At 38.7% G+C, this 13,362-nt stretch overlaps 1 protein-coding gene across 1 annotated transcript in view; it reads left to right on the forward strand.

Annotated features, from left to right (window-relative positions):
* LOC124175102 (sodium-dependent neutral amino acid transporter B(0)AT3) overlaps positions 1-13,362 on the forward strand; it is a 554,844-nt gene that overhangs the window by 383,941 nt on the left and 157,541 nt on the right. The gene's annotated exons all lie outside the window — the stretch shown is intronic.

Genomic DNA, 13,362 nt, shown 5'->3' on the forward strand with positions numbered 1-13,362 from the left:
AAGATGTGATTTATTTCAACTTCCATTTTGACCGACAACCAAGCACAATATCGTACGAGAGTCTTGTTTTTATTTTGCCCCCCACAGGAGTCAGACAAAAGAACTACTTTTTTTAATTCTGGATTTTCAGTCAATTTTTTTACCAGAAAATCGTTCAAAAAACTACACACAGAGTTACCGTTCTTGCCACCATCACATTCTAAGAAGCAAAAAAATTTGCTGTCACCGTCATTAAAACAGTGTGTGTTGAAAACATACAGCCACAATAATCGCTTGTAAAATTGTGCGCTAACGTTCAGTTTTGGAAGCGGAAGATTTTGTGCGTAGTCGAACTCAACAGTTAGAGTATCATCGTTAATATTCTTTGTGCACTGTTGCCGCAAAACCTTGTATTCCGCAACTTTTACTTCATGTAGACGGAACGATTCCTTACACGGATCTGATGAATTTGCCGATAGTTTGATTTTACATTCGGTGCAAAAATCACAGACGTCTGTTTTACGTTGCCTAAACGAGTAATCACTATTTTCCCGAAAATATCTATGGTACGTTGGGTACTTTAGTGAGAGCTGCTTCCCTGTTTTATCAAAGTAATATTCTTGGAATGCGTGAAACATTTTTTTTACGTTTAAGTCTGGATTCTCGAAGTACTTTCTTTCAGTTTTGGAGCTTCCATAATGCGATTTTTTGTTCGGGAAAGTCGACCAATGCTCCTTCACTAAACTCCATACCACGTTCGAAATTTTGGCAGGGTTGGGTTGCTTACCCCTTTTTTCTGTAGCAACTGTCGTACCTGAAACAATCAGTATTTTCATATTTTAATCCAGACCTGACTTGTTTTGTTATAAGACGCCAATAAACGAGTCAAGCATTCGTAAATATTGATTTATTTAGAAAGAAAATAATATAAACATTTACCTGATTTACAAAATCGGAGCACCGTTTTCATTCTGGATTCAGTTATTTGGAGAAGAGACAGAAAAAATCCTTTACAGACAGTTTTATCCTGGCCATCTACTTTGAAAGAATATTTCCAAGACCAAGATCTGTTCTTCCGTTTTGTTACGGTTTTGACGTATTTGATTTCTTCACGTTGTATACAACTGATTAAAGAAGTGTCCTGACTCGGTTTCTCAGCCATTGCCCAGAAAGTCTTGGAAATTTCACGCTGACGTTTATAATCGAAAGAAGACGAACAGTTTTTCTTGCAGCAGTCGGTAGTGTGCCTGAATTTTTTTCGAGGTATTTTATTCCCACTTTGAGAAGCGTAACTTTTACCACTGTTACGCTTAAGCTTCTTTCTATTTTGTTCCCATCTATCTTGTCGAATTTTTCTCTTTTTCCCCGTAACTGTAGCAGTAGGGCTAGTCGATGCTGTTGTAGTTGTTGTAGATTCGTTCATTATTTCGCGCAGAAAATATTGCAGCTTTACACGAAATCTAACAGACAGGCAGATAAACACGTGCGTCTGTTTAGCGGAGGCGCGTGGATTAGCCTACTTCGCTTCGCTGCTACTGCCGGCTAACTCAATGGCGGTGCGCGCACCGCTTGTTATGGTTACTACAGCATTAAAAGTTGACGAAAACATCCAAGATTCACAGGGTTTATAGCGAAGATTATACAGAACACCGAGATCAGCTTCTTTGAAAAAGTGACTTAAGTCGACTTAAGTCGTTATTTGACCCATAGGCTCAATTATGTCTAGTATTTAGCCATGAATCATTGAATAACATTGTTTGAGGCTCGCATTCATTCTGGCATCGCTCTCTCATCATTTTACTGTTCTATTATTTTTTTCAAGAAACTTAAATATTTTTCATTTCAAGCAGACTGTCAACTACTCGAAAATTCGATGTGTGTCATATGTAAACAAGTCATATCTCTACTTGAATTATTCTATGGCACAGATATTTTTTTTAACGATTACGAGTATCTTTCGGATATTTTCAATATGAAAAGTCGTGAGACCGTTCAGTGCTCGTTAATACGTTATTAACAGAACTTCGAGCAGTTATTGAATTTCTTCTCACGTTTACAATGTAAGTGTATCCAATAAACGTTATTAAACTTCTGTGGGCAGCATTTGAAGTAATGAATATACCCGAGTCCCCGTTAACAAATGATCAACGTGAAATAGTATCAAACTTCGTAAATATTTTATTACAAAGCATGACAGAATATAATAGTGTGGAAATGATTGAGGAAAATTCTCTTGACTTTGAAGAGCCCTACAAAAATCTTGAAACGTTCGCAGTGGAAGATGCAGATTTTCAGGTGCCTTCCGAAGGGCCTGAAGATAGCTGTTCCGAAGATGACGAACCTTGAAGTTTCGATTATAAAAGAAGAGCTGTTGAATATTGGAGAAGTGCAAAGACGAAAAAAAATCGCTCAATTGATACGGGTCGTCATAGAGATAAAAAAGTCAAATCAGTACGACAATTGCGTCGTTGGGCACACCAAATTAACCAGGGAAGGACATAGATGGAAAAATTGGCTCGCATATCAGAGTATACATTGCAGAATATGAAAAATGCCATTGACGCAGGCTTGATTGTTCATGATACGGATCTGCGAAGATGGGCTTTACAGGCCCAAGGACTTATCAGTCATAAGGATTTTTGATTTAAAGCATCGCCAACGTGGTTACTTCACTTTAAGAAGATCCATCGCATTACTAGCAGAAAAATCAATAAATTCGTCACGTGAAAATCAGTGGAAAATAGTGAATATTTACACACGATTGCTGAAAAATTTTTGAAAAGAGTTGAACCTTATATTTCCGAATATGGATTACAAAATATATATAATTCTGATTAGAGTGGTTTCCAAATAGAGATCCATTCTGGACGAACGTTAACGGAAGAAGGAACTGAACAAGTGTCGTGCATAGTACGATCAGTAACTTCAACAACGCACAATTATACTATACAGCCTACAATTTCAGCGGACGGAAAATTATTATCTCCTTCATTTATTGTTTTGAAATAACCATCCGGAAAGTTCGGACCTATAGTTGAACAACATTTATTCAGACGCCAAATGTTTTTATCACAGCTTCCAAATCAGGAAAACTTACTTCAGGTATAATAATTCTTGTTTCGTGCTGCATGTATTCAAACGGTTTTAATCACAATGATTCATAACAGAGCATTTCAAGATGTGGTTAGAAGAAGTGTTTATCCCAAAAGTGGGACCGAAGAGTCTACTTCTAATTGATTCTTGGAGTGGGCACTGTTTTAGAGTTGTGCAAGAGACAACACCCCCAGACAAAAAGTTGACGACTTTATTGATACCGAAAGGAACCACTGGAAAAATTCAACCTCTCGATATTTTCGGGTTCCGCATATGGAAAAAGCATATTCGTCATTTTTCAGACACCCTAGTTCTTCTTGATTATGATTTGAATTTAGATTCAAGGAATAATACTAGAAAATTACAGTCTTTAGTTCACAACCAACTGTCATCTCCGCGATATCATAATTTGTTTCATTATGCGTGGCATAAAAGCGGGTTCATTGCAAAGAAACTTGATGAATTTGATAACCCCGTCAATTTTGCATTTGGACAGTCATCTCATTCGAATTGTGAAATCGAAGGTTGCACTTGGTGTAAAAAATCACTTTGCCTACAGCATTTTTGTGATAAATATCATTATTGTACCGAGTATCATCCATAAAGCGATTTATAGATAAACTTGGAACTTGTTTTTGTTTAAAGGGTGTGGCCACGGTAGAGGAAGTAGAATCGTGTACATATTCAACAATTTTGTATTATATAAAAACGTAATTTATTTACAATACTATTTACAGGTGTATTTAGTGTATGAATCAAAGTAACAAAAAAAATTTCTTTATTTATTTTTTCAACGCAAAATAATTAATGATCACTACTTGTTTTTTGTTGATCGTTTTCCCAGCCCTTACCCCTCAAATATTTGTGCCATAGAATTAATTCAAGTAGAGATATGACTTGTTTACATATGACACACATCGAATTTTCGAGCAGTCGATAGTCTGCTTGAAATGAAAAATATCAACGTTTCTTGAAAAAAAATGATATAACAGTAAAATGATAAGAGAGCGATGCCAGAATGAATGCGAGCCTCAAACAATGTTATTCAATGATTCATGGCCGAATACTAGACATAATCCGCAATATTGGGAAAAAAATCGATAAGAATTCAGTTTTTGGGAAAAAATCGAAAGCACGTATTCTGTATTCTTGCATGCTCTTTACAGTGCTGTTGGATTTATTGAGCTCTGATGAACATCTTGTTTCTAATGTAGAAAATGAACTTTGTATATACAAGTTAACCCCTAAAATAAAGAGTTCTTGAGAATATTCGAATTGTGTTTTTCATCACTTTTGACAAGGTATTTATTACTATCATTATTAGTTATCAAAATCCCCTCCTTGTATGCAAAACAGAAAAATCATCTTTGGTGGTGGTCAATTTTGGAGGGGTGTTTCACCCCTTTAAAATGAGTTTTGGTCGTTAAAAAAAAATATGTATGTCATCGATTTTGACCCTCTATAACATACCAGAGTTTCATCAAAATCGGAGGGGGATGCCTGAAAACATTTCCTTGTTTGTCATACCGAATGACTGATGAACACTTATTAAGGAGTTTCAGATACTTCACTAATATTTATTCACGAAGAACACACTGAATAACGCTCACGGCTCGCGGTTTGAATGACGAGTTTGCACATGTTAAGGGATCGTCTCAGTGTGAAATTTTCGAAAAATCGTTTTTTTTTTGCATTATCGTATAGTATACACTGTTCTTAACATTTTCTCTAGTTTCTAAACCGAAATTCAAATTATCACGGCCGCTACAGCGTTTCTTGTAGAAAGGGAACGGTTTTTCTATCTGTGCGTGTAATAAGGTGCTTGGTTCTATAACCTTGCAGAATAAACTGTCCAAGCATTTCAGTTCGTTCTTGACATCCACCACGGATAGACATACGAGTGAAACCTCCAAGAAAAAAATCAAGACCGCCGATGCCCCCGATTGATCGTAAGTAAACGATTTATCTAAAATTTTCTAACTTCAATATTTACACGCGTTTTTCTCGGAATGGTGTTTTTCAAAACGATGTGCACTCTGAAAGGAAAAGTTTTGGAGATATCTATTTCCAATTTAGAGAGAACATTCTTAACGTCATTCTCTATCGCGCTATGGGAGCTTTTTTTTTGTTTGAAATCTTCCAATTTTTTTCTACGGAAAACTGTTTGAAAATAAGGGCCAAATGCGATACTTTTTGTTCAAACCGCCACCATTTTGTCAAATTGCAAAAAAAACCTCCATAGTGCGACAGCGGCTTTCCTACAGATGAATAATCTTCTTGAAATTTTTGTTTCAGATCAAAATTGCGGCCGCAATCGTGGACACCGTACAGGACCTTTTTTTTCAAGTTGTCATTTGAACAATTTATTTGATTATCATATACTAAATAAATGAACGTAACAAAAATCCTTCCGTATCCGTATTTGTTTATGAAAATGAAACCAGACCGATCAGTTTATTACAACATCAAAAAAAAAAATCGCAAAAATCAGTGATTTTTCGGAGGGTCACACTGAGACGATCCCTTAAATGCAGACTGCTGCTACGGCCGTTAATTCGTACGACGGGCGGCTTAAGCCAGAGATGGCGCTAGCAAGCAATCGCTTTTCGCGGCGAAAATCCGCTGTTTCATGCTTCAGCTCGTGCAAGTTTTCTCGCAACTCTTAAGTTCGATTTTATTGCTCCTAGTCCTAAATTAAAGGTAAAGGATGTATCTGTGTCGTGTATTCCGTAGAGTAGTGAAAAAAAATTCGTTCTTGATTTATCACAAGGGGAATGTGCTCAATTTCAGTGCTGTTTTCTATGACTCTGAAAAGAAAATTTGAATTTCAAAAAAATATACGACACAGATTGCTCCTTCGCCTTCAAAATTATTCTAATGGAAGTTCGATATCTTTATAAATGACAGAGAAAACTTGCATCGCGTGAACGTCTGCAAGCAGCAGTTCCGCCGGGATTAGGCAACGTCCACAATTATTAATTGTATTTCGCGCCTCTTTCTCGAGATCACAATTGTAGTTCTTTGAAGTTTGTTACGGCACAAGTTTTCCGACAATCTTGATGAACTTTATTGAAATGTCGAAAATACAATAATTGTAATAAACGGGAAAGAAATAAGCTAACTAAGTAGCAACGTTTAACCAGTAATATACTGTGACGTGGTATTTCGTACCCCGTCACATGGCTTAATTATCGCACTTCCCTGCGTACGGAATATCGCTAAAAATAACGAAAGCACGTCTGAGGCCAATACTCCAAAACGAACGACTAGTTATCTTTAAGTAATTCTCTTTATTAAGCTAATTCTATTCTATTTTCTAATTTTGTAACGCTCCATGAGAACCATCTACGAGACTTCCGCTTCAAGATACCAGGACACTGCCTGACAGGGGTCACGTACCAGCTCAACACCGACCACCACCGACTACAGATAAACGAATACCGCTGAAACCACTCCCGATGGATGCCTATCTAAGTTGTGAACAGGGTCGTGCGTGATGCACAAACAGTACCTCCAACTATTTAAGACTTATCGGCCAGGAGCCGAACCACGAATCAATGCTTCTACCGCTCAGATGCATCGCCAGACGGCGTACAGGGCTGTGCGTCAAAAACACAACAAAGCCTCCCGTCGACGATACTTATCAGCCTGGAGCTGAACCGACCCTAACATCTACTAAGTCGTTATCTATCAAATAGAGGATGGTTTTCTCTTAATCAACCGTCCTATCGAAGGGCTGTGGCGTGGAATAGGCTAGACTATGCTGAACACGTGGATCTGGTGAAAATAGCGTGGGGATCCGGGTCGAGGGCCATCACCACCAGATCGTTCCGGCATGAGGGCTCCGATGAGCGAGGGCCGGGATGCAGCGCCAACAAAATAGCTACAACGGGAAGTACCAGTAACGCAAGGAGTGAAGTACCATCGGTCGCAAGTCCAAGAGATCGGTGACGCAATATTATCGCACACCTCAATATCGCAACACATGAGCGGTACGACCTCCCCTCTCACCAACGACACAGCACAGCTGAAGGAAAACATCTCCGACCACCTTCCCACGTCCCGATACCTCGATACCTGTCAGCGAGGAAGAAGAAAAACAAGCGGCGAGAGATTATCGCCGCCTACCTGTAGACCAGACCCACGCGACCTGCTGGCCCAATTAGGATAACGCAAATTTGAGGAAGATTCACGTGACAGCAGCACGACGAAAATCAAGATCACCACTCGTCTCGACACTCTACGTTCAGTTTTCTCTAACAACAGACGTGTTCTTGTTACCGTTAACAAAGTTTATCGTACCGTTATCGCATCTTCTGTAGCTGTCATATCTCTTTTTCACGTAAGTGAGGTTCCTTTTCTATTTTGTGAAGCCACGAAATTACTTGCAATATATCGTATCTTTATCTCTCTTTCTCTCTTGCAGTTGGTCTGCGTGAGCCACCTGGGCTCGTACCTTATTCTCTACTATTTTTTATCTTATCACTTTCTATTTCTTATCGCAAGTAACTTCGCGACTGGTTGACTCTCACTTACGCATTGTTAGTGTATTGCTTTATTTTATTATCTCTCTCTTCTAGAATACCTAAATATCTAATATCGCTGTGTAGCAGCGTGTTCTGTTAAGTTATCAATTCCTCCTTTAGCTATTGAGCATTACTATTTCGTTATACTTTTTCTGATTCATTCATAACTGTTTCTCTACCTATTATCTTTGATCAATTGATCTTAGTGAGTGTACTGCGTGAGCGATCTTACATCGCCGCGCGGTTTCGCTCGTCGTTCTTTCGACTTTGGAGTATTGCGCCGTATCGAATAACATCTTTTTTATTATTTTCTCCGCCAACACCGCTGATCGTAGTCGTCCGTAGTCTCTTTGGTTTGTCGTATGTTGCGTATTAATTCTCTTGAGTATTATTTGTCTTCATCCCGAAATTATCTTTTACCGTACCAAATATTATGTCTCTTCTCGCACTTACCGCAAACTAGAGACTACGTATTATCTGTCTGTTTCTATATTTTATGATAATTCTTTACTCGACCTGTTTCTTTGAATTTACCTCGTAATTAATAATTCCCTGCCTCTGTTATATCTCTGATAATTCTGGTAATGTGATAACTATTACAATTTTTGTATTCCGCATGTTTCTTATAATCGCTTCTCATATTTTATGGCTTGCTTGATCAATGCTCAATCCAAGTACCGTATATGTTACTCTGTTCTGCCTATTCATTATAAAACCGTGTTAATTATTATCTCGAATCATAGTATCGCGAGCCTACGCATATCTCTCGTTTATTCTGAAAACATTCTGTTACTTGTTAAATCTCTCGCTTAACTTTTTTCTGACTGTAAATTAATTATCTCACCTATCTCAATTGTATCTCAATCTCGTTAGTTGTTTGCTTGTTATTAAGTTTTATCGCTTCTTGGCCAATATATTTGATACTATTTCTGCTTCACCTGTTTCCTATTCTATCTATTGTATTCAACCCCTCCCCTCTACCCTTATCTTGTCTATACTGAGAAAGCTGTGCAAAACCGTCGTAGAACCTGATCTTCATCTATATCTTTTTCTCTAATTATCTATCTTCTGACGCATGTGCGTCTGGCGCCCAACAATCATATCTTTCTCTCTTATTATCAATATCTAATTATTCAGGTTAGTAACTGTGCCGTAGGGTAATCAATCTCAGAGTCAATGAACCCTCAAAAAAATTGATTACAATACATAACAGCCTATTGTAATGACCTATACTTAAGTCAGGCGATATCGAAAACTGCTTCCGCGACTACATGCCGATCATAAAAACGCGCGAATGTTTCGGAGTCCTTAGTCCATCCGGCTGTTTTTCTTATAATATCGATATTGACGCTATATCGTTTAGCCGCCGATGTTTCCGCGTGACGCGTGCTGTAAGCCGAAAATATATCGACATTGATCCCATTCTCAGACATTACGGACTTAATCCATCGGCTAAAAGTTTGTGCCGAGACTGCTCTATATGGTTTTCCAAACGAAATTAACAACTTCACAGTTGACCCGCGAATCTCTCTAGTTCTTTCTATATAGAACATTAAAGCTGTTGACGCACATATAGATTTATCGTGGCTAAAAACGGGTAACCGAAAAATTAAAAAATGGGTGCGTGTACTTATGTACGCGCGTGAGAAGTTCAACTTCTTTGGTATCATTAAAAAATACACAACATGTCAAAATCTTCTGTCACACTATGATAAAGAAAAGAAGTATGTAATAAAAAACAATAAAACAAATAACGGATGTCTTAAATTATATTTAAATAATCTATTAAATTTTTGTCACGAACTTTTTATCAAATGTTCTATTAAATTTATTTCTTTATTTTATAAATATTAAAAAACCAATAATAAATATTCAACATTGATAATTTAATAATATTTAGTATTAATTATATTAAATAATGATATTTTGATTTATATCAATAAATAATATATACGGATAACTAACCTCAATTATATTGGAGCACTTGAAAAAGTATTTTAGCACAATTTTTTCACTAATATTCACAAATAGTAAATAATATTAATCCAAATATTCAATTTGAATCACTACTGAATATATTTTATTATATAATTCGCACTTGTATGAAAATAAAACACGTGTTGTGACTGTAAAAACTAAAACCATGTGGATAAATATTTAGCTTTTTTTCGAGACTTAATGAATTCGGTTGAGTGGGCAACTTCATCCTGTTAATTTTGTGTTACAGTGATGCGCGCGCATCTTGAAATTTCACTCTCATCAGTTTTTCACAACGCGCCTAAAGAAGTATAACTTCAAAAAAAACCTATTTTTTCTTAGGGCCGGAAGTCTTGATTCCATCAGGGATCTTAATCTCTAACAAAAGCCTGTTTACTTGATAAAAGTTCCGAATATCTATCACGGATAGCGTTCGCATGCGATGCCCAGTAGCTAAGGCTAGTAACGGGCCCAACTTATTAGAGAGACGTTCCAAAGTAGTTTCTTCATTTGGATAACACTGAGACAAGTAGTTTAAAACGGTCTTTGGGTCCCACGTCGAGTCGTATCTCGGTGTTATTGGTCTCAATTCATAAACTCCCTTAAAAAATCGATTAATTTTTTGGTCCTGTCCAAACTCTGGTCCTGAAATCAGTGATACCGCAGATCTGGAGCAGTGAAGCGAGCTATAAGAGGCTTTACGCTTGAACTCCTGAGTGAGAAACGTTCAAACGTCATTTGTCGAACCAGTAAATGGATCAACAATTTTTCGAATGCAGAAGTTCCACCACTTTTTGAGGCCACTGTCGTACTGACGAAGCGTAGCCTCCGATAGACAGGCGATCAAGATATTCAGCGATTCCACCGGAACTTTCCTCTGCGCGTAGGCCTCTCTGATAACTTCGCGGCAAACAGGGTAAGTTGATGCCACATGACATGTGGTTCCCTGCTGGAAGAGCCTAACGAGTTAATATCTCGACGGAAAACGATAGGTTCCGTATCAATTAAAGACAAAAACAACGCAAGCCACAGCTGTGCTGCCCAGTAGGGAACGAAAACTATGCCACTCGAATCAGCGCGTTTGATTTTCCGTAAGACTCTGACGATAATCGAGAATGGAGGAAATGCATAAAAAAACCATTATTTAATTGAAAGGTAAAGGCGTCTATAGCAAATGATTGGGGATCGCGTTGCCACGATACGTAAGGTTTACATTTCCTATTTGCTTTGGAAGCAAATAGGAAGCAAATAAAATTAATCTGCGGAGAACCAAAGATCTGAATAATCTTTCCGAAAGCGCCATCGAAGAGCTCGAATTCCGTTTCAGGCTGTAATCGCCTGGATCAGCCTCGATGTTTTCGCTACAACGAATGTATGCCGTTGAGATCCAAATGTCACTCTGTTCGCACCACTGCGAGATTTCTCTGGCCAATAAGCTCAATCTCTCGAAACGACTGTCTCTCATTTTATTAATGTAGGATATTACCGTTGTATTATCAATCCGAAGTAAAATATCATAGCGCTGTTTATCCTTTGCGAAACATTTTAGACCGAAGAATACCGCCATCAATTCTAGAACGTTAATGTGCAATTAAAGATCTTTGACATTCCAGACACCATTACTACGGCATCCTTCACAAAAAACCCCACAGCCTGAGCGCGACGCATCCGTAAGGATTTCAAGACGGTAAACCGGTTCGTTTATTGGCGCGCTAGCGGAGAGGATATGCGTTTTCCACCACCTAAATTCTTCCTCAAATTTACCTAGAAAACTCATCGTTGCGTTAAAATTGTCCATGCTGGCTTCTAACGCATGAGTTCGTTCTTTCTCGAAACTACGTACATATATCATCCCGTATTTTAAAGCTGGACAACGAGAAACTAGAATACCAACAAAAACTCCAAATTCTCCTATTGTGCAACTTGCGATATTACTGAATCGATTCAAAAGCTTGACGGTATGTTGAACTTGTCCTCTGGCAATTCAATCATCATCTTTCTCGAATCAAAAACCAAACCTAGAAATTTGCAGCGCTGAGTTGGTGCCTTAGAACTTTTTTGTTCGTTTATAACAAATCCCAGCTGTTCTAAGATTGCTCGCGTTCTTTGAACATTCCTTGCGCATTCTTCATAAGAGCTTCCGATAATGAACATGTCATTTAGATAGAAAACGGAACGGAACCTCCGTTTTCTCAAGTACGCCGCGACCGGTTTCAAAATTTTTGTAAAAACGTACGAGCCACGTTCAAGCCGAAGGGTAAACAAGTGAATTCGTAGATTCCTCCCTTATACAAAAAAACGTAAATATGTCCTATTGCTCTTCGCTATAGGGACTAGATAGTACGCATCTTTTAGGTCCATAGTGGCAATAAAATCATCGGGACCAGTTAATTGTCTTGCTACTTTCCAATCTTCGTTCTTAAAATGCTCCGCCTCGATAACTTCGTTAAGTTTTTTGAAGTTAAGTATCAATCTAGACGTCCCATTTGGTTTAGAAACCAAAACAAATTTTGATAAAAATTTGTCTCCCAAGGGGGAGCAAATATCGATCGCTCCTTCAGAAAGCAGCTTATCAATTTGTCCTTTGATTAACGTCTGCTCTTGAGAAGACCACAGTGTCTCGTTCGAAAAACTTTTCTGCCACGGTTTTGATATAAAAGGGATCTCATATCCCTTAGCCTACTTCCGTACAACAGAATCGTGGGTTACTTTTGACCGAGCACTATCGAAAAATCTCAGCCTACCGGCTGGTTTACCTGCATTTATCGGTGAGTTTATTAACGTCTCTTGTAGCCATGATTCTCCCTGCGAAACGACTGTTTCTTTGGGCCCGAAGTGTTCGACAATGTTCGTCGATTCTCGCCCGACGCCGTTGGCCGATTCCTGAATGACGACTGACGGGCCGGGCCTCCCAAGTTTTTTGTATATCGTTGTTGAGGCTGTTTGCTCGGTGGCTTGAGATCCTTTGAAGCTCGTTCGAGATTTTATGCTGTTTTAATTATATTTTCCAAATCTTCGCCAAACAGCCATTAATCGATCGTCGTGTTCGATAACGTTTGCTTCAAAGCTGCGTTAAGATTCGCCAAAACCAAACTCTTTCGAACCAACGACTCTTCTCGATGGACTGAAGCTAGAAGCCTACCCATATCGCTCAGATTTTCGAGTAACTCGATTTTTTGAGTTTCTTCCATCTTCATGACACCCGAAATGCTTTTTCCCAAAGCCCCTAGACAGGCTGCTATGCGCTCTTGTTTTTCGACAATGCACTTGTCTCGTTTTATCGGTGATTCCTGTACGGCAGCGATGATTCATGCATCTAATTTTGGGACGGAAATAAAAGCGCAATTTTCCGGAACCGGATGTTTCTGTAAAAGATTCTTGACTTTCTCAGTATGAAATCCGTTCCTGAGAATTTCTGCCCAACGAAGTACTACATCCTTATGAATGGCAAGTTGGAATTTCTTGACCGTTTCGAGCCGTGTGCCTATGACTTCCAAGACATCAGGTTCAAGGTCCACCTAACGATCAGGCGTAATGATCGCAGGAGGCATAATCGGAGGCGACACTTCTGTAGTCCTGGTAACTTGCAAAGTTACGTTACCGACGGTGGCATTACCGGCCGCAGAGGCGTCATCGTTATATTGAGGCAGAACCTGATTGTCGATTCTTTGATCAATAATCGGCCATCGGTTAGACGAGGATTCTTTCGACGAACCGCGGCTTGAACTACTCGTCGATCTACTCAATAAATGGCGTCTTGACAATTGTGACCGCGATCTCTTTGGCG

The sequence above is a fragment of the Neodiprion fabricii genome, chromosome 2 (assembly GCF_021155785.1).
Source record: "Neodiprion fabricii isolate iyNeoFabr1 chromosome 2, iyNeoFabr1.1, whole genome shotgun sequence".
Lineage (NCBI taxonomy): Eukaryota > Metazoa > Arthropoda > Insecta > Hymenoptera > Diprionidae > Neodiprion > Neodiprion fabricii.